The sequence below is a fragment of the Dermacentor albipictus genome, chromosome 5, assembly GCF_038994185.2.
Source record: "Dermacentor albipictus isolate Rhodes 1998 colony chromosome 5, USDA_Dalb.pri_finalv2, whole genome shotgun sequence".
In the NCBI taxonomy this organism is placed as follows: domain Eukaryota; kingdom Metazoa; phylum Arthropoda; class Arachnida; order Ixodida; family Ixodidae; genus Dermacentor; species Dermacentor albipictus.
Window position 1 is genome coordinate 93,501,839 of NC_091825.1, and position 23,682 is coordinate 93,525,520.

General features: G+C 47.1%; 1 long non-coding RNA gene across 1 annotated transcript in view; it reads left to right on the forward strand.

Annotated features, from left to right (window-relative positions):
• LOC135897070 (uncharacterized) overlaps positions 1-10,566 on the forward strand; it is a 53,363-nt gene extending 42,797 nt beyond the window's left edge. The window contains exons 2-3 of the long non-coding RNA XR_010562889.1: positions 7,404-7,468; positions 10,451-10,566. This is a non-coding gene — a long non-coding RNA (uncharacterized lncRNA). The remainder of the gene's footprint in view (positions 1-7,403; positions 7,469-10,450) is intronic.
• Positions 10,567-23,682: the final 13,116 nt, after the last annotated feature.

The following is a 23,682-nucleotide window of genomic DNA, read 5'->3' on the forward strand; positions in this document are numbered from 1 at the left end:
ATCAATGTTGAGACTTGGCAGCTATTAATCGGTCAGCATTATGCTGCCTTTTTCACTCCTTTTAGATGGCGGTAGTTATCGGCATCTCTTGTAATGTGCAGGACAGTTTTCTCATAGATTCCGCACCCGTGCGATTAACTCGAGATGCGTTCAGTTGTCACCATCTATTCAACCGTCACGCGCATAGCTGTTGCTTTTGTTAGTTCAACTTTCTTTGTTTAGGCTGATCCTGGGACCAGGAAAGGGATGCGGCTGTTCCTGAGCTGGTCTGTACTCTCGTGGAACGAGTTGCGGCCGGAGAAAACGCCAATTGCGTTTAACTTTTCCCTTTGCTTCATTATTTCCTTGAGTTACGGCTCGCCGCGAGGCTGTCAGATGCCCGCAACCATATACACGTGATATGGGTTAGATAAGGTGGGAAATAAAATAATGTAAAAGTGCGTCCATCATGATACCCTGCAATAACCCTTAAAACCATAAGCAAGATGGCTGTTGCCCGTCACCTCGTCTGTTTTTCCCTAATTGTATGACACTTTTCGTGCAAAATTGGCAACTGGAAACAAAAATCGCAAGGAGTTGAGAAATGAAGCGATCTACTAAGGGAGAGAGCAAAGGCAACAACCAAACTGCAAGGAAAAGCGATTAATAAAAAAAGTTAACCGTTGTTTATGACAATATTTATGGATCAACATCTTTTTATTTAAAAAGGAAGTAGAGAAAACGCTGCCGGAAGTGGAGAACAATTACTTGCTTTGAATGACGCTTCTACAGTTATCGGTCGAACCGCCTCACGTAGCCACTTCTCTGCTGTGCTTATGTGGGTGTTTTCCTAACCTTTCGCGGTGAGCGCAGTACATCTAGAATCGCAGAGTCCTGCGCTCTACGCGGTTGAGTGGGACTGGCGGCCGCACAGCGTTACGCAATTCGCGGAGCTGTCAAAACTGATCAACAAGGCGAAAATAACTGATATTCGAAACTATATCATGAGAAAGACTGATGAAGCCGTAAAAAATGAACGCAGCCTGAAATCAGTAAAAAAGAAACCTGGCTTGGGACAAACCATGATGTATACACTAAAAGATAATATCATCAGCAATCTCGAAGATATAGTAAAAGCAGCGGAAGAATTCTAAGCTGACCTGTATACAGTGCTCAGAGGAGTCACTATACCTCACTTAGAAACAGTAATGAACAGGATACAGAAACTCTCCTATAACTAGCGATGAGGTCAGAAGGGCCCTGCAAGAAATAAAACGATGAAGAGCGGGAGGAGAAGGTGGAATAACAGTCGATTTAATCAAAGATGGAGGATACATAATGCTTGGAAAATTGGCGGCTCTTTATACGAAGTGTCAATCGACTGCAAGAGTCCCAGAAAACTGGAAGAATGCAGACATTATACTAATCCAAAAAAGGAGACGTTAAGGAATTGAAAAATTATAGAACCATTAGCTTGCTCCAAGTATTATGTAAAATATTTACCAAAATAAACTCCAATAGAATAAGGGCTGGCTTTGTCAACCAAGGGAACAGGCTGGCTTCAGGAAGAGATACCTTACAATGGATCACATCCATATCATCACTCAGGTTATCGCGAAATCCGAAGAGTACAATAAGCCTCTCTACGTGGCTTATATAGATTATGAAAAGGCATTTGATTCAGTAGAGATACCAGCAGTCATAGAGGCACTACGTAATCAAGGAGTACAGAACGCTCACATAAAAAGCTTGGAAAATATTGCTACATGCGTGTGGTATTTGTTTGTTTTAACGAGGCGCGTGGGCGCCATCACTCCAGAAAAGAGGAGGAAGAACGAACTGGGCTCGCGCTGTGAATCTAACCGGTCTTCGCTGCAACCGTTGTAAATATAATCTGTAAGTAGTTTCTTGTCCTACTGACTTTTCCTTCGCGTAAGAATATCTACAGATTTTCTACAGCTACCTTAATTCTACATAAGAAAAGCAGGGAGGTACCTATAGAGAAAGGGGTCATACAGGGAGACAATTTCTCCAAAGCTGTTCACTGCGTGCTTAGAAGAATTCAAGCTATTAAACTGGAAAGGCTTAGGAGTAAAGATCGACGGCAAATATCTCAGCAATTGTCGGTTTGCCGATGACATTGTTCTATTCAACAACAGTGCAGACGAGTTACAACAAATGATTGGAGACCTCAACTGAGAGTGTCAGAGTGGGGTTTAATATTAATATGCAGAAGGTGAAGATAATGATAAATAGTCGGGCAAAGGAACAAGACATCAGGATCGCCAATCGGCCACTAGAGATTGTGAAGGAGTTCGTTTGCCTAGGTCAATTAACCACAGGGAACCCTGATCATGAGAAGGAAATTCACAGAAGAATAAAAATAGGTTGGATCGCATACGGCAGACATTGTCAGCTCCTGACTGGAAGCTTACCATTATTATTGAAAAGTAAGGTGTGCACTCAGTGCATTTTGCCAGTGCTGACATATGGGGCAGAGACTTGAGATCAAGTTAAGAACCGCGCAAAGAGCGATCGAACGAAGATTGCTAGGCATAACGTTAAGAGAGAGAAAGAGAGCGGTTTGGATCAGAGAGCGAACGGGTATAGACAATATTCTAATTGACATCAAAAGGAAAAAAATGTAGCTGGGCAGGTCATGTAATGCGCCGGTTAGATAACCATTGTACCATTAGGGTTACAGAATGGGTACCAAGAGAAGGGAAGCGCAGTAGAAGACGGCAGAAAACTATAGATGGTGCGATGAAATTAGGAAATTCGCGGGAGCTAGTTAGAATCGGTTGGCGGCAGGACAGGGGTAATTGGAGATCGCAGGGAGAGGCCTTCGTCCTGCAGTGGACATAAAACATTGGTGATGATGATGATGATGATGATGATGATGATGATGATGGAGATGGAGATGGTGCCCCCCCCCCCCCGAAAAAAAAATCCTGGGTACGTGCCTGGATGATATAGTAAAATATGTCAGAGGTAAAAGTTTGCATGAAGCACTACTGCGTTAACAGAGCTTCTGCAACGCAAGGACCTAGAGGCATGTGCTATACAAACTGCTGTCACTGCAGCATTCTCTGAATATAGGATACGTTTCGAAACTACTGGGCCACATAGTTCAAGAAACCTAGGACAGATTCGGTGTTAGAAAGTGGTTCTTTACCAAGAAACATAGCAGAGTGTAGAGAGACACGATAGCGATATGCTAGAGGAAAATATTTCCTTCTCCCCTCTTTGGCTTCCCGATACTCCACGAGGACGTGGAGGACGGTGAGCCTGTCGCCACATCTACCACAGGTTAGAGGTTCGTTACCAGCTGCAGAAAATTGTGAGTGCCATATGTGCGTCCTATTCTGAGACGACAGAATAAGACTTCAGTTCGTCGTGTTTTTATAACGAATGGCCAGAAACCTTACTTTGGTTTGGTCAAATTGAGCTTATTATTTGTTTCAATGTTCCACAAGCGTTGCCAGTGGCTCCGCAGTTTCGTTCGCTGAAAGGTTTGCAATATGTGGCAGAAATAGCAGTGGTAGGATTAATAGCTTGCGATGTAGCTGATGTGGCTATTTGGTCTGCTAGCAAATTACCCTCGATGCATCTATGAACAGATACCCGGCATATTGTCACATGGCTACGAGATGAATAAATACTGCACAAGCGTGAGCAAACCTCAATAAAAACAGGATATTTGTGTTTTCTTAAGGACAGTAGTGCTTTTGCAACACTTAACGAGTCCGTGAATATTATTGCTTTCTCTAGTTTTAATTTCTTTGTGTGTTTAACCGCAGACAGTACTGCATACGCTTCTGCAGTAAAGATACTTGTATGGGGGCTCAATACATCTGATTGAGATAAAGGAGAGTAACAGCTGCGTAAGAAACGCCAGCATGCGACTTTGATGCATCGGTGTAGAATTCAGAACAAGAGTACTTCGATTGGAGTTCATGGAAATGCATTCAAATTTCGAGCTCTAATGCGTGTTTTATAACTCTTACAAAAGATATGTCATATTCCATCACCTGCCACTCCCAAGGCGGTAGCTGCTTGGCTAGATGCATTAAGCGATGTTCCAAGAGTGGGATATCCATTTCCACGCTAAGCTCCCTCACACGCAGCGAAAAAGGCTGTCCAGAGAGGGTCGATAATGGAAAAGTGGAGTGTACGTCGAATCGTTAACAGTTTTCGAACACGGATGTTCAAGATTAGAGTGCACCTTGACAAAATGTGTGAAGCTGATGTAGGATCTCTGCAGATGGAGTGACCACTCATCCAATTCTACATATAAACTTTCAATTGGGTTTGTTCTGAAGGCGCCTGTGGCCAGGCGGATACCCAGATGGTGGACGGGATCCAGCATCTTTAGTGCGGGCAGGGCGGCATAGTTGTATACTATGGCGCCATAGTTTAACCGTGATCGAATGAGGCTCTTGTAAAGATTCATTAAATAGTTCCTGTCGCTACCCCATGTTGTGTTAGATAGTATTTTCAGTAAGTTCATTCTTTTTAGACATTTTGCGTTGAGGTATTTTATGTGTGGAGTGAAAGTGAGCTTAGGGTCGAGTATAAACCCTAGAAATTTGTGTTCTTTGTTGACAGGTATTTGTTGTCCACACAGTTCTACAGAAGGATCTGGAGCCAGACCTCTCTTTCTTGTAGAAAGAACACAGGAACTCTTGTGGGGGTTGATTTGAAATTCATTTTGTCTGCCCACTCGGACACCTTGTTTAGGGCCTGCTGTACCTGTCTCTCGCACACTGCGAGATTACAAGACTTGAAGCCTATTCGTATGTCGTCCACGTCGGCGGAATAAAAAATAACTGGTGGTAATGAGTCACGGAGTGTGTTCATCTTAACGATAAAGAGTGTGCAGCTGAGTACGCCTCCCTGAGGTACACTAGTTTCCTGTATAAATGGACGCGACAGTGCATTACCTATTTTCACTCCGAATATAAGGTAGCGTAGGTAGCTTTCTATAACGTTTAACATATTGCCGCGGATTCCCAACGCGGACATTTCGCGCAGGATTCCGTAACGCCAAGTTGTATCGTACACGTTTTCCATATGGAGAAACACGGATAAGAAGGTATGTTTATGTGCGAAGCCGTCGCGAATGTTTGCTTCGATGTGCACAAAATGGTCGGTTGTAGCCCGACCTTCTCTAAAACCGCACTGATATGAATCAAGAATTTTGTTTGACACAAGGAAGTGTAAAAGGTGACGGTTTATCTTTTTTTTTCCAAAAAGCTTGCAAATGCAACTTGTTAGGGTGATTGGGCGGTAACTTGTTACTAATGTGGAGTCTTTGCCTCGTTTTAGAATGGGAACGACAAGGAATTCTTTCCATGCAGTAAGAAGGTACCCGACAGCCCATATAGCATTGAAACCTGCAAGTAGCGTCATTTGAGTATCACTGTCAAGATGGTTAATCAAGTCGTACGTACATGATTCTGTCAGGTGTAGGTGCAGAGCTCTGGCATGCAGTCAAGGGGACTCTCAACTCGGCAATGTTAAAGAGCAAGTTATAGAATTCGTTCTGTCTGCATTTGCGGTCGATGGTCTTGCGTTCTGCTACTTGTTCGTGCTTTAGGAATGCCTCGGAATAATGATTAGAACTGAAAACGAGCTCAAAGTGTTCGCCGAGAGCGTGAGCATGGTCTTCAAAGTTGGTCGCTTCATCGTTCACTAGGGGCAACGGATGAATTTCTTGTCTCTTTAGCCTTCTTAGCCCGGCCCATACTTTAGCCTCGTTTGCATACGAATTTATACCTGAGAGAAACCTCTGCCAGCTTGCCCTATTTGCCTGTTGTCGCGTTCTTCTTATCTTGGATTTAACATGTTTACATTCTATTACATTTTCGGCTGTAGGACATTCACGCAGTTTTCTCCATGCTTTATTTTGTCTCCCGCGTGCCGGTCTGCGATCGTCATCCCACCAGGGGACCCATCTTTTCAACGGAGTGTCACTTGTTTAAGGAATGAACATTTCAGCGGCGTCAATGATAAAAGCGGTAAAGTATGAAACAGCATGATCTATACTAAAATTATCTACAAAATCGTCTGATAAGTGGGTGAATTCCTTAAAACATTCCCAGTCAGCTGAAGCCCGTTTCCAGCGAGCTACGTGCAGAGGGAAGTCATGATAATTTACTAAGTTCAGCGTTGCTGGGAAGTGATAATAATAGATTATCACTTCCTAATAGATTTTTAATTACACCCCATTCTAAATGAGGCAAGATAGCAGCTCAAACGATCGACAGGTCTATTGACGAGCACGAATTATGATGTGGATTATAATACATTGGTTCTTATTGAAGAGGCACGCACCGGAGCTTAACAGGAGATTTTCATTGAGTCGACCTCTCGCGTCGCATCGCGAGTCTCCCCACATCGTGTTATGAGCGCTAAAATCTCCCAAGAGTATGTAAGGCTCGGGAAGCTGATCAATGAGGTTATAAAGGACTGTTTTTTCAAGACTATGGTTCGGGGTACATAAATGGAACATACAGTGACCAATTTATTAAAATGAATAGCGTGAACTGACACCGCCTCAAGTGGCATCTGAAGGGCGACGTGTCGGCAAAGTACAGACTTGTCGGCTACCATGGTGGCACCGCCGGAGGCGTTAGTCTCGTCTCGGTCTTTTCAGAAGATGCTGTTATTACGAAGAAAATTGGTGTTCGTAGGTTTGACATGTGTATCTTGAACACAGCAACTTTGGATTGTGTTTGTGTAGTTGTTCTATAATGTCGTCGAGGTTATGAAGAACTCCGTTGACATTCCAGTGTAGTGTTTGTGTTTTCATTATGATAAATATGTTTTGATGATGTTTGAGGTTTAATGGCGCAAGGCCAGGTATGGCCAAAAAGCGCCATGCTAGTAGTAATGAACATGTAGTGGTCTGATGGGTTCTGTGAATTTAATGTGACGTGGTTGTAAAGAGGCCTAAAAGAGTTGGTGTAAATTGCATAAATTGCACACGTAATAAAATTATGGCAGTGATTAATGACGTGTACTATGATCACTAAAATGCATTAAGAAAGAATTATACATTATATAAAATATGCGTGATGATAAATTGCTTAGAGCACTACTGCCTCGCCAGAGCCCTCGAAATACAAGGGCTTAGAGGCATGTGCTATTCAAAATAAATATCACAGCGGCATCCTCTGAAGAGAGGAGGCGCTACGAAGTAATGGGGCTTAGGGTGCCTCGATGTGCGCCCGCTCTCCGCAGAGCGGAGCGCGGGCGTGCATCGAGGCACCCTAATGGGGCTAATAACATGTAGCACAACTTCTTTCGGGAAACCTAGGACAGTTTCGGTATCAAAGAGCGGTTCTGCACCGAGTAGCATAACAGGATGAAGGGGGATGTGCTGCCGGTATGCTAAGGGGAAATGTTTTTTTTTATTTCAGATTCGGCTTCCCGGCAATCCAGAAGGACGTGGAGGACGGTCAGCCTCTCGCCGCATCTACCACAGGTTGGAGGCTCGTTTCCGGCGAGTGAAAAGTTATGCGTGCCAAATGTGTCTCCCATTATTAGACGACAGAATAGGACATCTGTCCGGCGGGATTTTGTTACAGGAGGCCAGAAACCTAATTGTGGCATTATTACATGCAGCTTATTATTTGTTTTCAGGTCCCACAAGCGTTGCCAGTAGTTTTGCAGTTTCCTTCTTAAGAAAGGCTTCGGGTCTGTGACAGGGACCGAAGCAGTAGGATTAACTGCATGCAATGAAATTGATGTGGCCATCTGGTCCGCTAGAACGTTACCCTCGATGCCCCTATGGCCAGGCACCCAACAAATAATCACAAGTTGATTAGATATATATGCTTTACAAAGGACGGAATAGAGTTCGTCAATTTTCGGATTTTTGTGGTTACAGAATGACATCAAGGCCTTCACAACACTAAGGGAGTCCGTGTAAATAACTAATTTCTGGAGTTTTGATCTTTTTATATGCTTTACAGCCGACAACAGTGCGTAGGCCTCAGTCGTAAAGATACTAGTTTCCGGATGCAGTACATTGGTTTCCGAGAAAGATGGACCGACGGCTGCATAGGACACCCCGTCGTGTGACTTCGATGCGTCTGTGCAGAACTCTGTGCAGGAGTGTTTGTATTGGAGTTCCCGGAAATGCATTTGGATTTTAATCTCTGGAGCGTGCTTTGAAACTTGCATGAAAGTTAAATCGCGTTGTATCATCTGCCACTCCCAAGGAGGTAACAGCTTAGCTGGAGGCATTAGGCGATGTTTGAGGATTGGGACATCCATTTCAGCGCTAAGCTCCCTCACACGCAGCGAGAAAGGTTGTCTTACGGAGGGACGATTACGAAAGAGTGTAGCTTATGTCATATCGTTAACAGTATTAAAACACGGATGTTGAGGATTAGAGTGGACTTTCAGAAAATGTGTTTGGCTGATGTATGTTATCTGCAGATGAAGTTACCACCCACTTGATTCTACATATAAACTTTCAATGGGACTTGTTCTGAAAGCGCCAGTGGCCAGTCGGATTCCTAGATGGTAGACTGGGTCTAGCATCATTAGCGCGCTCGGGGCGGCAGAGTGATAAATCACGACACCATAGTACAATCTTGATCGAATGAGGCTCTTGTAGAGATTCATTAAACACTTTCTGTCACTACCCTATGAAGTCTGGGATAGAAGTTTCATTATGTTCATGGTATTTATACATTTTTTAAATATGTTTAATGTGGGGGACGAAAGTGAGTCTATAGTCAAGTATAACACCTAGAAATGTGTGTTCTTTGTTTACAGGTATCTGTTGTCCACACAGTTCGAAGCAAGGATCTGGGATCAGGCCTCTCTTTCTTATAAAAAGAACACAATAACATTTGTTAGCATTGATCTTAAATTCATTTTTGTCTACCCACTTTGACACTTTGTTCAGGCCATGCTGTACCTGTCTCTCGCACACTGCGAGGTTACAGGATTTGAAAGCTATTTGAATGTCGTCCACACAGACAGAATAAAAGATGGCCAGTGGTAATGAAGCACGAAGCATGCTCATCTTCACGATAAAGAGCGTGCAGCTGAGTAAGCCTCTTTGGAGTATACCCGTTTCTTGCGTAAAAGGACGTGAAAGTACATTGCCGACTCTTACCCGGAAGGTACGATTGGACAGCTTTCTATTAGGTTTAGCATATTACCATGGATTCCCATTTCTGACAAGTCTGTTAAGATTCCGTAACGCCACGTTGTGTCATACGCCTTTTTCATATCGAGAAATATTGGTAAGAAGAACTGCTTGTGTATAAATGCGTCCCGGATATTTCCCTCAATACGTACGAGATGATCGGTTGTGGAGCGCCCTTCTCGGAAGCCGCACTGATAGGGCTCAAGCATTTTGCTCATTTCAAGGAAATGGATGAGTTGCCGATTAATCATTTTTTCAAATACCTTGCAAAGGTAACTTGTGAGGGCGATCGGGCGGTAACTTGCCAATGAGGAAAGATCTTTGCCTTGCTTCAAAACAGGAACCACAATGGCTTCTTTCCATGCAGCTGGAATGGTGTTGGTGTTGAAAATTGTGAGTAGTGTAACTTGGGTGTCACTGTGTAGGTTTTTGATCATTTCATACATGATTCTGTCAGATCCCGGTGCAGAGCTCTTGCATAAGCTCAAGACAGCTCTCTACTCGGCAATACTAAAAGGACAGTTGTACGGTTCATTCTGTGGACATTTTCTTATGAGTGGCTTACATTCTTCTATTTGTTTATATTTTAGAAAGGATTGCGAGTAATGGTTTGAACTTGACACGCTCTCAAAGTGCTCCCCAAGTGAGTCTGCCTGATCTTGCACTGTATCGCCCTGTGTGTTTACCAGAGAGAGTGGATATGTTTGCCGCCCTCTAATTCTATTTACCCTGTGCCAGGCTTTGGCCTCATCTGTAAACGAGTTAATGCTCGATAAAAACTTCTGCCAACTTTCTCTCCTGGCCTGTCGGCCTGCCTTGGGACTTTACTCTCTTAATGTTGATAAGATTCTCTGCAGTGGGGGAAGCGCGTAGCAGCCCCCACGCTTTGTTCTGCTTCTTACGAGCGATCTTACATTCGTCGTTCAACCACGGGACACGCCGTCTGCACGCCGAGCCACTTACTTCAGATATGCATTTAGATGCAGCAGCTATAATGAAGGCTGTAAAATACTGCACAGCAGCATCAATTCCTAAAGAAGACATGTCATTCCATGAGATACTAGTGAGAGTTCGGAATTTCTCCCAGTCGGCTGTATCGATCTTCCACTTAGGATCCTGTAGTAGATATTCGTTTTCTTTATATGTTCTTAGCAGTATGAGGAAGTGGTCGCTACCGTAAGGATTGTTCATAACTTCCCTTTCGAGTTCAGGCAGTATAGATGGGGAAACTAAGCTAAGATCAGTTGAAGAAAATGTTCTGTTTGCAAGACAGTAATATGTGGGTTCCTTTTTATTCAACAGGCACGCACCAGAAGAAAAAAGAAACTGTTCAACAAGACGACCTCGCGTATCTATACGAGAGTCGCCCCACAGGCAGCTGTGCGCATTGAAGTCGCCAAGAACAATGTAAGGTCTGGAAATTCATCTATAAAGTACTGAAATTCATGTTTGTTTAATTTGTAAGGTGGGCGTATGTAAAGAGAGCAAATAGTGATAAGTTTGTTTAGCTGAACAACTCGAACCGCCACTGCTTCAAGGGCCGTCCGTAGCTGTAAACGTTGGCACGCTATGCTTTCTTGAATTACAATGGCAACACAGCCCGATGATGCGATAGCATCATCGCGATCTTCGCGAAAAGTAACATACTGTCGAAGAAAGTTTGTGTGTTTTGGTTTTAAGTGTGTTTCCTGTAAACACATCACTTTTGGATAGTGTTTGTGGATGAGTTCTTGTACGTCATCAAGGTTTCTCAGAAGACCTCTGACGTTCCTATGAATTATTTGTGTATCCATATTTAAAGTAAATTGGTGCTGTGTATACAGAAACAGAAGTGATACACTAGATTACGGAGCTCTTTCGAGGCCCTGTAACCGGGGTTTTGCCTTTTCTGAAGCGTTCGAGGGAGCCTCGCCGCTCCTTAGGCGCTTGGTGCACCGTGAGGATAGGTGTTGTGTCCATTTCCTTTTGTGAGGCGCCGGACACGCGCTCTAGCGAGCGAGAAGTTTTTCGATAGAGTCTCACCACGGAAGGCAAGACCCCTGCGCCCACCAGCCCGGAGGTCGATGGGGCTCCCTGTGGGATTTGGCTGCGCCGGCTGTTGCCAGCGCTGGAAGGGGCCAGGGAGGTCGAGGCAGCCTCGGCTGCGCCTACCTTCGTGGCCGCTATCGGTCCTGCGGGATCGCTGCGTGTAGCGCAGGTTGCCGCAGATAACTCTTGTGGGGCCGGCAACCCAAGGGTAGCCTGGCCTGTTTGCTAGTTGGATGGAGTAGGCTTACCTACTTCCACCCTGGGGGCAGGAGCAAAAGGTACCTGCTCGCTGCTCGCGGGCTGGGCACTTGGCAATTGCCGCTGCGACGCTGCCCCCCGACGCGCCGCATCAGCATAAGGTGTGCTGTGAAACGGTGAGCACCTCTTACGGGCTTCCTTAAACGAAATGCTTTCCTTGATTTTGAGGGTGATTATTTCTTCTTTCTTCCAGTTCGGACAGGAGCGTGAATAAGCTGGATGATCATCACTGCAGTTCACACAGTGAGGTGTGCCACTGCAGTTGTCGTAGGGGTGGCCCTGGACTCCACACTTTGCACCAGTTATTTGACCACGGCAGCTCTGCGAGCCATGGCCGAACCTTTGGCATTGGAAACAACGTCTAGGGTTTGGAATATATGGTCGGACAGTTAGCCTAATGTATCCCGCTTCAATGGTTTCCGGCAGAACGCTAGATGCAAATGTTAAGACGAAGTGTTTGGTCGGAATTTCATTGTTGTCCTGTCCAAGGATAATACGTCTTACATCGGTCACATTTTGATCTTTCCACCCTTCCAGGAGTTCAGCTTCTGCCAAATTCTGAAGGTCTGCCTCTGACATGAATCCGCGTGAGCTATTCATTGATCGGTGTGGTGTAACAGAAACTGGTATGTTACCAAATGTCACCAGACTGCCTAGCCTCTCGTACTGATTTTTGTGAGGGATTTCAAGAAGGTCTCCGCTTGCCGTTTTCGTCACCTTATAACCTGACCCTAAGGCTTCGGTCAAAGATTTTGAAACTATGAATGGTGAAATGAGTCTGGCCTGTTTTGCAGCGTTCTCACAATGTACAACATGGTATTTCGGGTAGGTCTCTTTTGTGCGGGTCAAACATCTACTCATCGGTGCGTCCCCGGTGCGTCGGTGCGTCCCCTCTTCTGAGGGTGACGATCAAGTAGGCGGAGAAATGCGGGTGTTCCCATAGTATGTTAGTTCGTTTTCGGCAGCAATGGCGGCCACCCACCACGGAGCCCAACATGAGGATGCTGCAGGACTTAACGCAGAAGGCTGCAGGCACCAACCGTACATTGCCACTATAACCTAATATATTATACCCAAGGAAGGGCGCATACAGAAGGTACAGAAGCCAGGTACAGAAGGTACAGAAGCCGCCCTAGGAAATTAGGAAGTGACGCAAGAGAAGAGATGATAGGACAGTAAAAGAAAGAAGATAGAAAAGAAAAAGATTGAAGAGGGGGACAGGAAAAGGCGACTGCCGATTTCCCCCAGGTGGGTCAGCCTGGAGGTGCCGTCTACGTGAAGCAGAGGCCGAAGAGGCGTGTTGCCTCCGCCGGGGGGCCTTAACGGTCCGAATATCCGGAATCGGCTCAACCCCCAGGATCCCCCTTTCCCCGGACACGGCTGAGCGCGCACGGCTACACGCGGGAGCGTCCAACCCTCGTGTGCTCGGGTACGTGGTGTCGCAACACACCAAACGCCTGCTTACGCAGACGCCCCTGCGGGGATAAATATGTTTTGTACTGGTGTTTAAGAGACGGAGGTTAGCTCACGGGCCCTTTCCATGCACCGTGAACCGAGGTTTGTCTTTTTTGGAACGATCGCGAGAATCTCGTCGCTCCTTAGCCGCTGGTGGCGCCGTCTGGTTGATTGTTGTGTCCATCGCCTCTTGCGAAGCGTTGGACACGCGCTCTTGTGAGCGCTGTGTTTGACGTGAAGGCATCGACACGACCGGCGGGACCTTCGAGGCCCCCAGACCGAAGGTTGATGCCCCCTTCTGCTGAGGTGGTCACCGCTGGCTCACTGCGAGTGGGCCAGACAGCCGCCTGAGGCCGTTGTGCCGCTGCCCCCTGACGCGTCACATCGGCAAAAGTGTTCTTGGGCACGTAGGATACCCGCCTGCTATGGGCGTAGCCTGGGGGGGGGGGCTTATGCGGTTTCAGCCCCCCCCCCCCCCGAAGTTTTTAACGCGATAGCGTTAAGGAGCTCGTGTCGCAGAAAAGCCGGTGTCGTCGGCGTCGGGTGTCGGCGTCGGCGGCGTTGACCGTGAGCGATAAATCACGGCAGGCGCTTCATAAATAAAAAGCAACTTCCAAGATTGGCCCGGTGGGAATCGAACCCAGGTCTCCGGAGTGTGAGACGGAGACGCTACCACTCAGCCACGAGTTCGATGCTTCCAAGCGGTGCAAACGCGCCTCTAGTGAATGCGGTGTTGCCTTCGAAACGAGCCGTGGAAAGTTATACTGCGGTGTATATCGGTAATTATGAACATGTAACGTACAGAAGTCACAATTACACGAGTTGCGAAGTGCGTTTCCGCTGCATTTCTTCTGCGCTTTCCGCACACGCAGAGCCATCTTGCGGCAAACACAGAAGACCCCCTCCTCTCAATGTACGGCGCTGCCCCGACAGGAGGCGCGCCGCGCGCGCATTGGGACCGCTGCCAGGCGCGTCGCGGGACTCCCTCTCCCCTGACGACGCTTCGCCGTGCTTCCGGTTTAGATTACTATCTATCTCTCTGCCCGTGCCGATCACGACGTTTGGCTGGCGTAGATCGTTTCCCCTCCGAGACACCGAGTTCTTTGGTTCGTTTCGTTCGCTCAGGCGCACGTTTCGTTGCCGCGCCAAACGCTGCGTTGCTCGACGCTCACCGCGTGATAGGTGGGCGCTAAGTCCGATGCGGGGCGCATCGTAAGTGATTGCTGTGCCGTAGCGCATTGTCTTATACCCCTTGGCGGGTCGACGGGAACGCTGTCGCGTCCCACTCTTGAAGGCGAAGCTTAAGCGTCCTCCAATTTTTTCGTGCTGCCATGCGCCACCCACAAAAACAACCCCCGGCGATGAAAATCATTCTGGATTTTGTGTAGGATGTCCCTTTCACGCTCGAAAAGACATTTCATCGTGAACATTGCGAAATCGGGCTGGATTTCACGGCAACGCCCATGTACCGGGGGTCACATAACGCAAGGAGCCCCATCCAAGCACAAAGTTTCCATGAAAGGGTGTTTTGATGGCGAGCGGGCTCGTCGCGGCATCTGTGGAGGCCGCGGAATCTACTCAGCGCATAGATTTTAATTCTGACGCTTTACGGGTATAAAGTTCTCATAAATTTTTGACGTGGAAGGTGCATTGACATTTCCAAAGTTGTGCTTTAGATTTTCAATTCCGGAAGTTTGTGGGTTTTATGTTGTTATAAACGTCTGACGCCAAAGGTGCGTTGACTTTTCTAAAGTAGTACATCGGACCACACGACGAAACAAGCCAAATCAACACGCTATCAGACAACTTGACAAAGCACGCAGCAAGGCCCGATGAGACAAGCGTTATGGTGGTTTGTTTTTGCCGTCATGTCACGGAAAATAATACCAACATTTTTTTTTTCACCTGTGCCAAAGCAACCATGTCAAGACACTAAAGCCAGCAAAGGTAACTACATTCTTATTTATTTTTCTACTTTGACTTTTATTCGCGAGGACACTCGAGCCACCAATTTTTTTTTTGTTTTTTTTTGTTTTTTTTGCTCTCGTTACCCGCGGGCTGCGGGAGCCCGCCAGAGCGCATGCGTTTTTCTCGTATTGCCCGACCATCGCGCGGCGCAATTCGATGCGCGTTCGTTTTTCTCTGGCCGAGTGGATTTTCGCCGGGCAATGTGTTCGACGCTTTCTGGCTAGCAGACAAGAAAAAGAAACAATGCGTGGTCGCTCGCCGTGATCACTACGGGCAGGGTTAACGGATTTGGCGATTTCTCGCGAAATTGGCTACATTTACAAGCTCCTGGAGACCGAAAATCGTGTTTAGGGACTTGGCTACTTTATGGCTCCTTTTTGAGGTGGTAATTCGTATAGATAGTGGCCGAATCACACGGTCCCCGACGGTGGCCTCGAAGCGCCAGATCTTCAAAGCCACGCTTGTGTGTCTTGCAAGTTCCGGAAGCTAATTCAGGAGCTGAAAATAAATCATCCCAACCACATGTTGGGTGGGCTTCTTCGACTTGTCACTCTGGACTCCCCAGGACTGCCCTGAGGTGCATCATAATGTTACGCGAACGAAGGATTAAGACTATTTACAAAGTATATTTACAAAGGTTAATGCAGCGCTGGCCAGTTCAGCCGACAGCTCGAGAGCTATCGTGCAGCCATCGTGCAGCCCGCGTGCATCGGCCACAAGAAACACGCAATATGCATGTATCAATATGCAACGCTCATTGGCTGAAATCAAAGTCTCGGGCAGTTCGGGACTGTCATTGACGAATAATTGAACAGGCCCAAGCAGCTCCCTCCAAGTAACAGGAATTAACCAGAGAGAGAGCGAGAGAGAGGGCTCTTTATTAGAAAAACAGAGAATTTTGCCGGCGCGTATATAACCGCTGGCATGCTACTATGTATAGGGATGGGGAATGGGATAAAAAGATTCCAGAAGCGAGTGGGAGAAAAAGGGGATAAAAATAAATATGAAATGTCCGAGTGGACCTGATACTAATATTTACAGGTGACATGGCGGGTAAATTTAGGCTTTTGTATAGGAAGCGTGCAATTTTTAAAGCTTTCCTATTAGACCAATTTCTGTCAGGTATTTGAACAATAAATCGAAAACCCGTCGCTGTTTTGAAGGGCCGGGCATTGGACCTAAGATACTTGGTAACGTTAACGGTTCGTGGCAAATCGTGTCCATTTGGTGCTCAAAAAATTGTCTCTCGTCGCGGTACGCGGGGCATTCTAGTAATATGTGCTCAATTGTCTCTAAGTTGCGACAGTTATCACAGTATGGGTTAGTGGTAAGTCCTATGCGGTACAGATAATTGTTCGTGTATGCCACGTTCAGTCGAAGACGATGGTACAATGTCTTCAAGTGTCAAGGATATGGTCGAGGAATTTTCGGTTAATTAACCAATCTTATAGGCAATGCTTTTGCGTCCTTCGAAGGACATAAGCAATAGGTGGTGTCCTAATATCCCCTCCCGCCCCCCGCGACGATTACCTCTAGGAATCTCGAAGACCATGGTTCTTCGCGTACGCGTAAGAAACGATTGCAACAACCAAAAACACGTAATGGCAGCCATGACATTATAGCTGCCAATTTCTATCGGACTATGTGAATGCGTACCAGGGAGCGGAGAACGTGTGTGACATCATAGAGTTCGCACGGTAACGTTTAAAAAGGAGTAATAGTGGTATAGACTTAATATAACCATCTTTGCAAGGACCGCGTTCCGCGAGTTTATACTACTGAAGCTGGCTATACGACTTCAGCTATGAGAACGCACGCAAGTGTGCGGCAAAAATTATCAAAGAACATCAATTGGTCAGACATTATGTCAAGCTTCAATACAATATTATGTGATAACTGCTGTTTTGTTCTGCTATTTTTGTCATTAGCCCAGCAGGAAACTACAGGTATTTCTCGCCTGTTCTTTATTTTCGCGTTAAAAATGAGCAAATGTTCGTTTGTCGCACCGTGGCTAGATTTTTGGCTACCAATTAAAGCTTTTGCCGCAGTTGGCGACTTTTTTGGCTACTTTTCGGACTTTTTCGGCTATTTTTTCTTCCAAAGACCTTGCAACCCTGCTATGGCGACTCGACGGATTGCAACGCGTTCGGTTAAGTGCAACCTCTCTGGAAAATTTTGTCTCGCCGGTGTAGGATACCGAGCAGTATGCGTATGGTTCTTTGTGGACCAAGCGTCTCACGTTTTCTTCTGTATTCTTTTGGTAGCCACATCAGGTGCCCAAAGTAGACATTCGATTGTGGCCAACATGCTTTCCTTTGCGTTTCTTTCATTTCCGTGACCAGTCCTCAAAAAAGAAAAACAAAGACGTTGTTGCGGGGCAGCAAATTGTCGCATCGTGAAAGTTCGATTTTGTATACTTCTTTTGCGGAAAGAAATTGACCACGGGACGCTTCAGTTGCCAGATACTCTTATTATGTTATTGCGGCAGCAATTATATGGACACTCCAGGCGCACAACTGCCATCGTCGTCGCCCTCATGTTCCGCATAAAGTCCAAGGGCGATAACATTGTGACCACGCGCCGCGTGCTTCATGTGTAAGTGAAAGCGTAGGTAGGTGGAGGTGGCGTAGGTGAGCTGACGATGGTGGCTCAGTATTGTGTGCTCAAGAGAGAAAAGCGGGGAGGAAGCGCGCCGCCTTCTGTCGCGCGCGATAGATCAGGGGGAGTGGAGGGAAGAGGGGCAGTAATCTCCTAATCTGTGGTAGCGCAACATGTTTATTTGCCTTGTTTAGCGCATTATATACAGTGACTTTTTCTTAGATACGTAGATTTATTGTAGACTAATACGTATATTTAAATATCATGTTGCAAGGTTTTGTGTATACGTGCAGTGAACTTTGTTTCCTGTGACACTCTTTTGCCCTTTATCAAGCTGTGTCTTCGCATTTGCATATTCCATTGTATCTTCGCATTTCTAATGTACGAGGGCGAGTCAAATGTAAGTGAGCCAACCAATCCAGAGCAATAATGGTTCTTTTCGTAATCTGCGAAGCATGCGCATAGCACACAGGCATCTCATTTACAATTGACATGCAGGTGTGAGCATAAGTGTTCTTTAATGGTCTCATGCACTGGGTTGAACATGGTTGCGTGACATAGCGGACACTCTAAAAATTGAACAGCGTGGTGTCGTGAGGTTTTTGACAGCTAAAGGTGTTTCCCAAAAAGAAATTAGTCGCCATATGGCTGCCGTGTACGTTGAACATCGCATATTATTGTACACTGTGAAGCGTTGGAGCAAACGATTCGAAGAAGGACGTGAAAGTTGCAAAGACGATCAGGACCGGGCCAAAGCCACCATGCAATCACCCCCAACACAATTGCAAAGGCCGATGAGCTGATTAGAGAAGAACAGTGGATAAGCATCGATGAATTGGTAGGGCGTGTGAGCATCAGTCACGGTTCGGGTCACCATAATTCATTAACATCTCGGTTATCGGCTCTTGTGTGCGCAATGTATGCCCAAGATTTTGAACCACCGCCAGAAGACGGAGAGGTTCGGCGCTGCCTTGACTCATCTGATACGGTAGCACAATGAGGGTGACGACTTTTTGACTGCAATTGTGACCGGGGACAAATCATGGTGCCACTACTACCAGCCTGAGACACGACGGCAAAGCTTACAGTGGAAGCATTTGAATTCACCAGCCCCAAAGAAAGCAAAGGCCGTCATTGCTGCCGGAAAGGTGTTGACCTTTTTTTCGATCGTCAGGGGCCATTACTGATCGAATTTACTAAACCTGGAGAGACTATCAATCGTTTCTGATATTGTGAAACGCCGGATCGGCTGCATGTTGCAATCAAGAACGAACGACGTGGAAAATTGATGAATGGCATCATCTTGCTCCACGACAATGGCCGCCCCCACGTCGCTAATGTGGATAATACAAAACTGGCAAAGTTCAGGTGGGACAAACTGCAACATCCGCCATACAGTCCAGACCTGTCACCTTGTGACTTCCACATTTTGAGGCAATTGAAAAAACAGCTCAAGAGAACCAGATTCGTGTCGGACGATGACGTGAAATAGTCAGTTACCAACTTTTTGAAGCAGCAACCCAATAAGTTTTATGAGACGGGAATCACGCGACTCGTTAGTCAGTGGGACAAACGTCTAAATGCTCATGGAGACGTCTCTTAAATTAGGTACCTCGTTTGTCATATATTCGCATTGGCTCACTTTAATTTGACTTGCCCTTGTATATTTTGCAGAACGGCTTTTTGTGTGTGCTCTCTGTTGCGACTATGAAATCGATGCAGTTTAATGCATGACCGTTGACAGGAATGGTGACAATACATTTGAACAAAGGATAGCGTCATTAAGATTTTTCTCTGGCCGTGGCGTATGTACAAAAATGTAAACAAGGTTCTTGAATGACAAAGTTTCGTTAAAATATTGGCCCTCAACTAGTTGATTTCATTGCCTTTACATTTTTCATATCAGCTGCATAAACTACTTTGCTTAGTTCAAACTGATGCAATTCTAACGTCCGTGTGGTCTTTTCTTTACTTATTGAATAGAGAGAAAACATGCAAGCATTGATACCAGTTATTTTGGGTACAATTTTTGAGACATACGAGTATATTCTTTTGTGAAAAAATACATATTGTACTTGTCTTGACATTGCGTAGCGTTCAAGAATTCATTTGCGGCATCTTTGGCAATGTCAGTGCAGTTACTATTCATGAGACATACGAGTATATTCTTTTGTGAAAAAATACATATTGTACTTGTCTTGACATTGCGTAGCGTTCAAGAATTCATTTGCGGCATCTTTGGCAATGTCAGTGCAGTTACTATTCATGTATTTGATGCTTCGACAAATTATATATGGAGGAGGCCGAGCTGGAACGTGAGCCCCCCCCCCCCCCCCCCGAACGGAATTTCTGGCTACGCCACTGCCGCCTGCGTGCTGTTAGATATGGGGCTGTTTCCTGTGCCTACTTCGAGTTCCCCAGACCACATCGAATCGCAGCACAGCTAATTGAGAAGCGCAAAAACACGGAAAGCACATTCCAGAGGAGCGCACGTGCAAACAAGTTGAAGCCCACAAGTTCACGTGCAAACAAGTTCGTACGCCGCCGGTGGAGCTATTCAATGCTTGGCTCTTCCAGAAAGCGAGGAGATAGCCCGGCACTGTTCCAGGTAACGTGAGTCCCGAAGCCAGACGGCTGTGATGTACCGGGAAGGCCTGGCAGCGTCGCACCAGTCGCCTTTGAAGAAGGCATTTGCAAGCCAGCGGGGCCGTACCGCCGGGAGTAGGGGGGCCCTCGGACAATGGGGCCCAAGCGTCCCCCCCCCCCCGTCCGCCTTTGAAGAGCGCATTGCAAGTCAGCAAGGCAAGACCGCAGGGAGCCGCCGGGTGTGACACCGCCGCACGGGCGCCTACCATTGGCCGAAAATGGCGTCATCTGAGCGGACTCTGCCATTGGCTGAACATGACGCGACTTCCAGTCCTCGGAGGGTCTAAAAGGAGGCCAGAGCATTCCACAGATTCCTAGAGCTTTCCCTGATTCACCTCTCTCGAACTTCCTGCCGCGGGCCGCAGCGTCCGAGTTGCTGCCGGCCCGTAATGACTGTACGACTGTTACTTGACTCTCACCTCTCTGTATATAATGTAAAATAAATCCTCCCAAGTTTGTTTTCATCCCGAAGTCCGTCCTCAACCCCTACAACTGGTGGCAGCGGTGGGATAGTCCGACGACTCCTACATCTGGTTGACAGCGGTAGGATCGTCCGACGACTCGTACAACTGGTTGGCAGCAGTGAGATCGCCTCCGAATGCAACAGCTGGTGGCAGCGCTACGTATCAACCTTCGTCGAGAGAGATCCTAAGGAACCGGGAAGAGCGAAGAGAGAGCCTTCGTCGAAAGAGGTCCTAAGAAGCTGGGAGTAGCGAAGAGCGAGCCTTCGACCCAGGGAGTCCGGAGGAACCGGGAACAGCGGACAAATGAACCGGATGGCAGAGTGCTGCAACCGTAAGTGAGCGCGTGGTTTTTTTTCCTTTTGATTCGCCAGACTCAAATATTGTGTGTTCATTTTGATAGTTCTGGGAATCGGGAGTTTGATGCATTGTGTATTTGCACAAATTAATTAAGGAAAACAGTTCTAACCACCTGTCGGGGCAGCTGCCATGGATCTTAGAAGGTTGACGAGGTTAGACTTGTTGGTGTGCGACGATTTGGGAGTTGAGGTGGACGAACGGATGAAAACGCCAGCTATCATAAAGGCGATTAACGATAGTGGCAATGATGGCAAAAGCATTGAGCTTGCTTGGGAGGTGATACAGGAACCACGGGAGCGTGAGCGTTGTGAACGTGAGCGAGAGCGTCGTGAACGTAAAAGTGAGTGTAAGCGTGATGAACGCGAGAATGAACGGAAGCGTGAGCTTCAAGAACTTACTCTTAGCTGTGAGCGTCACGAACGTGAGAATGAACGCGAACGTGAGTATCAGGAACGTAAGCGTGAGCAAAAGTATGAGAGAGGAGGCAGCACTGATCAAAGAGATACAGTATTGTGATCAGTTATTGGCACAGAGACAACGGCTGTCTGAGAATTCGGCAGGTAGTACAGAGCGAAAGAATGAGGAAGCATCTAGCAGATTTTCGCCAAAAGCCGACGAAAAGAGTAGTGCCTGTGAGATTGGCTGCAGATTCATAGGAAAAGGGAAAAGGCTAGCTGCTAACGATGCCTTAGTGGCAACAGAGGCCGTTAAAGGCCGCAAGGAGAGAGACGAGGTGCTGTGCCAACAGATGACTGTGGAGACAGCTAGGCCAGCTGCGAACAAATTGGCACAGTTACCGCGTGTGTGCGTCGCTGGTAATGTTAGCGAAGTTGCTAGCGAAGAAAAGGGTACTGCTGACCCGACAGACGCGAGCACCCATGTAGAGCCAGATCTGCGTGCAGAAGTGAGGTGCGAACTGGACGATGCAGTTGAGGGTAGTTCTCGGGATGGCGAGCTCCGTAGTCCACGAGAGAAAACTGCATTGTTCAGGGATCGGTGTGGCTCTCCGCCAGTCTAGATAGCCTAGAGAGGGATGGTTCAGTTATTAATCATTCGGACTGTGCGCGTGAGACGGCGATCGATACCGACGGGCTGTGTGCCGATGCACAGCGTGAGCTGGGCAATGTAGTAGAGGGCAGTTCGCAAGAGTGCGAGTTGTCTAACTCGAGTAAAGCCTGCTGCATTGTTCCAGAGTCGGTTGGGCTGTCCGCCAGTCGAGGCAAAGCGAGAGTAGATTTAAATGTAAATCACTCAGACTGTGCGGGTAAGAGACCGATCCGGGCCGACGAAATGTGTACCGGCCAGCACGAGGCACGAGAAGGCGACATGAAGGCGAGTGCAAAGAGAAAGCGCCGTAAAAAGAAGCGCGGTAAAGACCGAAAGACGGTAACTTATGTAGCGCCGCCAAAGATGGCGAGAAACCCAAAAGGGCAGGGCGCGAGGAAAAAGGTGCGGTCGTCACGGACGATGTTGACGCATCCAAAACGAGCGAGCCACAGGTCAAAGGGGGACCGCGAAGCATGTTCTGCACGGACGCGGACAAAGGGCACGAGGCAGTTAATCTCCTCGTCGTTCCGTAGTTCTTTTCAAAGCTCAGCGTGCAGTTCGAAGGAACGCAAGGTGGCAGGACGAGACCAGGTGGGGAGTAGCGACGCGGTCAATCGAGTTTGTGAGGAAAGCGGGGCGCCAGGACGCAAATTGGCAGGAGACCGTAACGTCTTGGGGGAGCTGATAGTGAGTCAGCCCTTTTGTTGTTCCTCGGTAGCCAGAGTAGCTTTCAAACCGCGGCCACCTCGAGTGCGACTCAAAGTATGAGTCAGACGTAAGCATTTGGAAAGGGAGGCAAAGAGCGCTTCCGTAGAAATGAAGTTTTTTTTTTAGCATCGCAAAGTCCGTCCTCAACTCCTACAACTGGTGGCAGCGGTGGGAATAGTCCGACGACTCCTACATCTGGTTGACAGTGGTAGGATCTTCCGACTCGTACAGTGCCTCCTTGAAACTTTTTTTCCTTTACTCTGTTACAATTTTCTTTTTTTTTCAGGATGGGCACGACCGCGAGTATGCGATGTTTCACAGTTTACACAGTTGAGAGTTCTCGCAAGATTCAGAGGTATGTTCATGGGCACTGCATTTCACATAAGGTTGGCGGCCTCGCTAGATCTCGGAAATGTGGCCGAAACGCTGGCATTTGAAGCATCTGGAAGGATTTGGAACATATGACCTAACAGGGAGCTGATGTACCCAGCTTTGGTATACTCAGGCAGGGCACTTGAACCGAAGGTGAGTATCAGGCGCTTGATCAGGATTTCTTAGCCATTCCACCTCGTGTTAATTCGTTTGACATTGACAACACTCTGCTCACTGAAGCCCTCCAAGACTTCAGCCTCTGTCAGCTCGAGCAAATCATCGTCCGAGACAACGCCGAGGGTGGTGTTCATAGTGCAGTGCGGGGTTAATGTCACTTGAACGCCCCCAAATGACACTAGACTGGGCAGCTTTTCACACTGTTTCTGATCATGGAGCTCCAAGAGGAGATCGCCACTTGCCATCCTTGACGCCTTGTAACCTGGCAGAAGAGCCAGAGTTCGAGACTTGGAAACTGCCAGAGTTCGATACAGCAAGTTCAAAATTTTTCAAGTCCGGCTACAAAGAAAATTTGTTTACAGGCTCTTGCTCCTGTAGTGCTTCGGACTACTTAAAATGTTGTGGTAGTTGAGGCCTCGAAGCGTTTCGCGTTTGCCTGTCGTGCGTCATTGCAAC